Genomic DNA, 8,562 nt, shown 5'->3' on the forward strand with positions numbered 1-8,562 from the left:
TTTTTCCATTAAAAAAGACAATTATTAGAATTTGAGAGGAATACCTTGAAAGTAGTCCTGTTTTATTCTCAGTGGATCATGTCATGTGACACACAATTTTAATTTGTTCTATATTGTTGGTCACTTGACTAAGGATGTGTCTATAAGGATTCTCAGATATTAAGTTAGTTTTTTCTCTCTTGGTAATTAGTAAATATTTTGTAGGGAAGTTCTTTGAGACTTTGCAATTCCTCATTAAAGTTTTTATTTTGAATTAATTAATTGTATTATTGATTATTATAAGCCTTACTTCACTACTATCATTATTTATGTTGATGTTCAAATTGTATTTTAGCTACTAGAAGTCCCTTCTATGTGGCTTATATGTTTTCTTGATATGTCTCCATCTCTTTTTTAAAAATTGTATTTTATTGATTATGCTATTCCAGTTGTCCCAATGTTCCCCCTTTTGCTTCCGTCCACCAGGCTCCCCCTACTGCCTCAGGCAATCCCATCACCATTGTTCATGTCCATTGGTCATGTGTATAAGTTCTCTGGCTACTCCATTTCCTATACTATACTTTACATCCCCATGGCTATTCTGTGACTACCTATTTGTACTTTTTAATCCCCTCACCTCTTCACCCATTTCCCCACACCCCCTTCCATCTGGCAACCATCAAAATGCCCTCTGTATCCATGATTCTGGATCTGTTGTTTTTGCTTAGTTTGTTTTGTCAGATTCAATTGTTAATATGTATTTATTGACATTTTATTGTTCATAGTTTTGATCTTAGGCTTCTTGTTTTTAAAAATATTTTATTTATTTATTTAGATAGAGGGGAAGGAAGGGAGAAAGAGGGAGAGAAACATCAATGTGCAGTTGCGTCTTGCATGCCCCTCACTGGGCACCTGGCTTGCAACCCAGGCATGTGCCCTAACTGGGAATTGAACCGGCAACCCTTTAGTTTGCAGGCCAGTGCTCAATCCACTGAGCCATACCAGCCAAGTCTGCTTCTTGTTCTTAAATAAGTCCCTTTAACATATCATATAATAATGGTTTAGTGATGATGAACTCCTTTAGTTTTTTTCTTGTCTGGGAAGCTCTCTATCTGCTCTTTGATTCTAAACGATAGCTTTGCTGGGTAGAGAAATCTTGGCTATAAGTCCCTGCTTTCTCATGAATTTGAAGATGTCTTGCCAATTTTTTCAGTCTGCAAAGTTTCTTTTGAGAAGTCAGCTGAAAGTCTTATGGGAACTCTCCTGTAGGTAACTATCTTCTTTTCCCAGGCTGCTTTTAAGATTCTCGCTTTATGTTTAACATTTTGCATTTTAAGTATGATGCGTATCAGAGTGGGCCTCTTTGCATCTGTCTTTTGGGGGGCTCTCTGTGTTTCCTGGACTTGCATGTCTCTTTCATTTACCAAATTAGGGAAGTTTTCTTTCATTATTTTTTCAAAGAGATTTCCAATTTCTTGCTCTTTTCTTCTTCTGCCATCCCTATGATGTGAATGTTGGATGGCTTGAAGTTGTCCCAGAGGCCACATATACTATCCTCATTTTTTGGATTCTTTTTTCTTCTTGTTGTTCTGATTGGTTGTTTTTTATTCCTTATGTTCCAAATCATTGATTTGATTCCCAGCTTCATCCACTCTACTGTTGTTTTCTTATAAGTTATTCTCTACTTTAATTAGTGTGTCCTTCATCTGCTACTGATTTTTTATGCTGTTGAGATCCTTGCTAAGTTTCTTGAGCATCCTTATAACCAATATTTTGAACTCTGTATCTGATAGATTGCTTATCTCCATTTCATTTAGATCTTTTTCTAGAGTTTTAGTTTGTTCTTTCACTTGAGCCATGTTTCTTTGTCTTTTCATTTTGAAGCCTCCCTGTTTGTTTCTATGTATTAGGTAGAGCTGCTATGACTCCCTGTTTTGGCAGTGTCACCTAATTTAGTAGGTGTCCTAGAGGGTCCAGTGGTACATCCTCCGCTGTCATCCAAGCTGAGCACTTGAGGTGCAGCCTTCCTGTGAAGTGACTACACCTTCCTCTTATAGTTGAGGCTTGATTGCTGTTGGCAGGTATTGACCTGGGAGGGATTTACCCAGGCCAGTCAGCTGCAAGGACTGGCTGTGACCATTCACCACCAAGTTCTGCCTTCCGTGGAAGATCAGCTATGGAGTGGCAGGGTGGTGCTGCCCTGATGTGGTCTATAGCAATCCACTGGGTGCACAGCCCTAGGGTTTCCTGGGTGGTGCAGGCCAAGGTCAGCCCCCACATATGTTCTGCCCAGGGCTACCTTGCATGAGCTATAAAGCAATCTGAGATGGGTGCTACTTGTATTGAGCTTAGAGGTTCCCAGGTGAAGCCAAGCTATGAATCTAGGCCAGCTGCCTCAAGTGCTGTGCCTTGGACCACTTAGCAAGTGGTATGGGGGCCTGTGGTCACTGGTTGGCTGTTGCTTGTTTGAGAGGATTTAGGAAGTTGTGAAGCATGAGTCAAGACTAGCCATTCATATGGTAAGCTGCTTTTAACAGCTTGGGTGGACCTGTAAGTGGGGTGGAGTGGAGTCTCAGGGGATCTCCAGGGCAGGAAAAACAGTGTTAGCTAGACCTATGGAATCTCAGATGTGGTACCTGCCTACCAGCGCTGTGGCTCTGTGGTGGGAAGGTTCAGAAAAGGGACAGTGTCCTCTGCCTGCCTTTCTGTCTGGGTGAAAGCTGACCCCCAGCTCTCAACTTGATGCCAGATGATTCAGTTGCCCCCTGTATGCCACTGGTGCCTTTCAAGCTGCTAGCTAGGTGCTGGAGCTCAGGGGGGTGAGTCTGAGTAAGTGTGTGCATGGGTTGTTTAAGAGGAACTGCTTAGGACTATAGAAGTTTCTCCTACCAACTGAAATTCCATTGATTTTTGTAGCCAGAGGTTGTGGGAACTTATCTTCCTGGCACTGCAACCCTGGGCTCAGGGGCCTCGTCTGGGGCTGGTACTCCTCACTCCTGAAATATCCCTCCTGAATTTTTATGCACCACACATAAATGTGGGACCAGCCTATTCTGTGTCTCTGTCCCTCCTACCAGTCTGGATGGCTGTGGTTTAATTAATTCTATAGTTGTCTGACTTCCATTCAACTCTATTTCTGACAGTTCTAGGTCTATACGTTAGTTGTACTCTTGATGTCATTGTCTGAAGAGGCGAGTGGTGTTTACCTATGCCTTCATCTTAACTGGAAGTCCTCCATCACTTTTTGACTTTTGTCTTTTTGGCACAAGATACCAACAAATTCATCTTGTATTTTCCCTGCCTGAGGCCTGGAATCAGCCATTTTACTTCTGAATCTTTGTAGTGGAGAATAACCTTTAGAATTGAAGATCTGGGCATTAGGTGTACTCTTTGCTTTTGGAGTATAGTTCTTTGAGGATTTCTCAGGGGAGAGAGCTAGGATAATATATACATGTATTTTCTTTCTTTCTTTATCATTTGTATATTTACCTATCAGTCTATCATCTATCTAGTCATGAGTGTATACTAATACCATGAGTTCTAGTCCAGCATCTCAGCACCTCAGTGTTCTGATTATCTTCCTTTTTGTGTATGCAGCCCTCTTTTTTGACACTGAGAAGCCTGGCTCCCATTGGCCTTAATATATGTACTTATTTGATCAACCCCCCTGTATGGAATCAATCTCTCCTCTCCACTGCTGCCCTCTCTTTTATGTAGATGCACTTTTCCTCTAAGCGGGCTCTGTTACCCACATCAAACTGTCCCACATGGATGTATTCTCACCTTACTCAGGCTTGGCCTCTCCTGACTTTTGTGAGATGCCTTCTGCACCTGCATCATGTTGGCTCTGACTCTCAAGCTGCTTCTACATCCCCTGCTCCTGCCCCTTTTTCCACAAGTAGAGTAGGTATACAACTATTTCAATTTAATTGTGAATGAGAAAAGAAAAGCCAGAAGCTAAAAGGAGACTCATTCAGGAAAGAATTGTTTTCAGTAAGGTACCAATCTAGAAGTTGAGGTTGAAGATATGAAAGAGACAGAGGTAATTGATAGAGCTACTTCTCTCAGAAGATAGAAAGGGGTTGGATCTAGAGTGAAATCCTGAGGATTAGGTTAAGCATGAGGAAGGCCACATTCTACGTTAATAGAGAGGGAGGGAAGAATGGGTTCAATACAGGTTGGTTTGAAACTTTCCTGTCAGGAAAGTAAATTTCCATCCTATGGATCTTACTTTCTCTGTGCAGATATTGCTGAGAAAGAGTGATTTAGTTAGAGATTTGAGGAAAGTGGAGAGTTCTGAAATCATTGTAGAAAATGAGAAAGTGAAATGAGCAAAGCACCCAGAAAGAATTCTAAGAGATATGGAAGATCTGAGAATAGAAACTGAAAATCAGTTGAGACACTAACTTAAATGATTATAGTGTTTCCTCCAGCAGCCCCAGTGCTAGGAGTGGAAAGGGGAGTTTTCGTCAGGAAAACAGTTAAATATAAAGGCATGGCAAAGTAAGGTGAGGGTATTAGCTAGAGATTGAAATGAAGGAATGAATGAATGTTGAATAGGGAAAGTTTGAGGTGAATAGTTTTTTTAAAAAAATATAAGAAAATACTTGTATAACAAAGACTTGTCCTCCTTTAAAAATTGTTAGAAAATCCTTACCCAAGAATATGTTTTATTGATTTGAGAGAGAGAGAGAGAGGGAGAGAGAGATTGATGAGAGAGAAACAACAATTGGTTGCCTCTATGTGCTGTGACCAGGGATCAAACCTGAAACCTAGGTATGTGTCTTGACTGGAAATCAAATCTGCATCCTTTTGGTGTATGGGACGATGCTCCAACCAACTGAGCCACCCATCCAGGGCTCTTCCTCCTCTTTCTTCAACATTAATTTTAATCTTAAGTTATTTTGGCCTTCTTTTTAATTACTTCATCCTTTTGATTTACCTGTTCTATCTTGCATTTTTAAAGACAGGTTGGCAGTGTGGAGTCTTCTATGAATGTGATGCAATTACCAGTGTGGCAATAAAGGGGAAAAGTGGTTACGAGGTAATAGACTGATTTGAAAATCATGGTTGAACATTCTTTGTGGTTCAGATCTGTCATTTAAACTGTGGATATGAAAGTGAATAATGAGAGTTTGTTCTCTTGACCATAAGTTGACATATAAAATAGCACATTGAAAACTTTAAAGTCTTAAACAAATTCAAGGTTGGTATTACTAAAAATGTGTTATTTTGGAAAAGATGTAGGTAAGTATATGTCTTCAACTAATATAATTAAGTCAAATTGGTATAATTTTTAAAAATTCTTTTAAAATCTTTTTCCAGAATCCTACATTTAAGAAATGACTTATTTTTGTTATTGTTGTTCTTTTCATTGCTCACTATTTTCTAAAAAAATTATTGAATTTATTGGGGTGACTGTGGTTAATAAAATTATATAGGTTCTAAGTGTACAGTTGTATAACACATTAGCTGTATATTGCACTGTGTGTTCATCACCCAAAGTCAAGTCACCTCCTCTACCCTTCTGTCACCATTTCTACCCTCCTTTATCCTTTTCTACCTCCCCCACCCCATTTTCCTCTGGTAATCACCATACTGTTGTCTGTATCTACAATATGAAGGTTTTTTTAAATGCTTACTCTCTTTACCTTTTTGTCCACTATTTTTGAGTTAATGTGTAACCCCTTCCTCCTGAAAAAAATATCCTTCCCCCAGCCAGCTTTAGGAAGCCGGCATTTTAGTGTAAACAGTTTTATGGCATAAACTCAGTTTGATAGATATTATGTTTTTATTTTTTCCAATGACAATTCCCAATAGTGCTTTATAGAATATCCCAAGATAATTTCTTGGGTACATTCCAGAACTTTCTCACCACTTTTCAGTTATTTTAAAAAAATGCAAAATCAAACTAATTTCACTCCATTGTAAAAATCCTATCTGAAATATGATTTAGACATATGCCTCTCAATTCCTTCTGCTAGCATTTAAGTCCTGTGTTGGAGAGGAGAAATATGAGAGATGGCAGGGTTTGCTTTTTGGAGGTGAGGAAGAACTCCTCCCCACAGGACTATACATGATTCTGTTGCTGCTCTGGGATCACTGAGGATTTGTTGGTTTCCTCATAACTTTCTGCATTTTTAGGGTTGTTTAGCTTCACCTTGGTCCATCACGTAACTGTGAGCACCCACATAGGGGGCTCTCATGTCTTTCTTTAGTCTGCCTTTGGTCCATATCTCAGCTTCCTTAAGAAGCAGCTGTTAGGTACTCCACGGTTCAGGCTTTCTCCTCTCTTCTCTATATCCCTTCCCATTAAGTCAAATGGAAGTCCTCCTCTGCACCCTCTGATAGATTAGGAAACCTGGAATGGGTTAAAGCTTTCCTTCACCTCCTTCTTAAATTCCCTGGAGCATGGTCTCTTTTTGTCCCACTTTCCTTGTTTCAGCCAGCAAGTGCTCCTCCTTCAAAATCTCCAGGAAAGAAACAGGCACAATTCTTGGCATTCAGAAAGCCTCCCAAATGTCAAGGGACCCAAGTCAAGTTTCCCCCCAGACTCCCTCATGGGGCTTGCTGCCCTTGGAAGGCATGCTTTGGATTGGTCTTTAGGTCCCTGGCTGTGCAGGCATTCAGTGTGGACTGTGAATCTTTTCTCCTTGCCAGCACTCACATTTGTATTCCATTGAAACTCTGCCTTCACTTGGCATCTGGTGGGTTTAGAGGAAATATTTTCCTGCCCATGCAGGGCTGAGGTGTTAGGTGGGAGTAGCAGAAGTGATTCCCCTACCTTTAAAGATGTCCTGAGAAAAGGCTTTTGGCCTAAATGGTTGGTGAGGTCTTTAAATGCATGGAATTTTTATGCCTTTTTGTCATCATTTTTTTTTTAGTTAGAATAATCAATTCCAAAATAGCAGAGAAATCCCATTCAACATCTACTGTTGCAGCTTAAAACTAAACTAAATAATATCCTTCATTCTAATTTGATACTATAGTCTACAATGAAAAGAAAAAAAACCATAACCTTACCCACAGGATATGGCAAATCAGATCTTTTCAGTGTTTAAGATTTTAAGTTAGGGAAGTTTAAAGCATCATTATTTTTTCAAGGTCATTAAAAGTACCTTTAATGAATAATGTAGTTGTTCTGTCTGACTTCCTGTTGCAGTATGACAAGTGTAAGTGGCTATCGGAGTGTTGGAGAGGAGATAGGTCTATTGTTAAATCACTGGTCAGTCAAAAATATAGCTCAGTAACAATGTTCAACTTTTTATTAGAAAGGCTTTGAATGTACTAAGCAGGATTGGCACTGATTAAAAAAAATAAACAGACTTCCCTTTAACACCTTTGAAAAACATTAAAAAATTAGTAGATGCTAAAATGTACTTGTTAATCTTATGTCTCATAGTCCTCTTAACAGAGAATTGAATAAAGAGCTATTTTAGGTTCCAGTTTAAATATGAAAGTGGTTTTAAACATTCCCAATGGCTAAAAAATATAATGATTATTATTCCCAGAGTGATACTGTCTTTAAACTTTCTAATCTGAATTTTTTGTGAGTGACATTTGTGCTATCCATATCCTTCTTGTTAAGAATTCAATAATGGACTAGGTTAATTAGAGACAGGTAATCTTACCTTGTATTAATCATCCTTCTGTCAGAATAAATTAACCTTTTTAGCTCTTGTTTTCTGGAATTTCCAATCTCGCAGACTGTGTTCTTGAGGAATGAGATAGTCTTGTAAAATTTCAAACTCATTTGAATTTGGAAATAGCAATTACTGATAGAGTTATTAAATTTAATAATCACAGAAATTTAGTCTGAGATCACTGAAGATAAGCTTAATTCAGGCACCTCACAGGCGCATTGTTTCTTCTTAGCCATGTAATCTGGGGAAATTAAGTTATCATCTCTGAGTCTTCATTTCCTGATTATAGAATGGAAATAACTATGTGCATCTCAAATTCTGGAAATCAAATGGGACAATGCCTACAGTGGATTCTGAACTTCACTGCTGACATGTTCTGGATTTTTAGTATTGTGAGTATTTTGAAATATGATCAAGTTGGGAGACCACTTTTCCCACTGTTGGTGTTAACTATTCCCTAATATCATGGGTTCCTTTCCCCTGGCTTCTTTATTCCATTTTTATAGCAGGGATAAAAATCATGGCAAAGTGTTGTGTGAGATATTATTCTGGTCAGTTGCAGGCTCCCGTAATGGTTTTTGTGCCCGTGTGGCCCAGGGAGCAGATACGTCCGTCTATCAAAGGATAGAGCTCATCAGGCCAGCCTCGGTGGAGATTTATGATGTCCCATGAAAAACAAACTGAAAAACTGCTGTGCATTGAAATAAACCTTTTAACAATGTAAATATAAGTTCATCTATTTTTGAAAGGCTAAATATTGTGGCAAATTTTGTGAGGTAATTTGAGAAAGATTCAAACATTTGGCTTTAATTAGAAAGGCAGGAAAATATATAAGTAGATTCCATTTGGGTGGTGTTTGTTTACCCTCTGGAGTGTGAGCCAAAAATCCTCAGTTTTGATTAGTTCTGCAGTGATTCTCTAAATTTGGGCAGAGCCTTTG

The sequence above is a fragment of the Sturnira hondurensis genome, unplaced genomic scaffold (genome assembly GCF_014824575.4).
Source record: "Sturnira hondurensis isolate 20B ecotype Veracruz unplaced genomic scaffold, ASM1482457v3 Scaffold0021354, whole genome shotgun sequence".
Taxonomy (NCBI): domain Eukaryota; kingdom Metazoa; phylum Chordata; class Mammalia; order Chiroptera; family Phyllostomidae; genus Sturnira; species Sturnira hondurensis.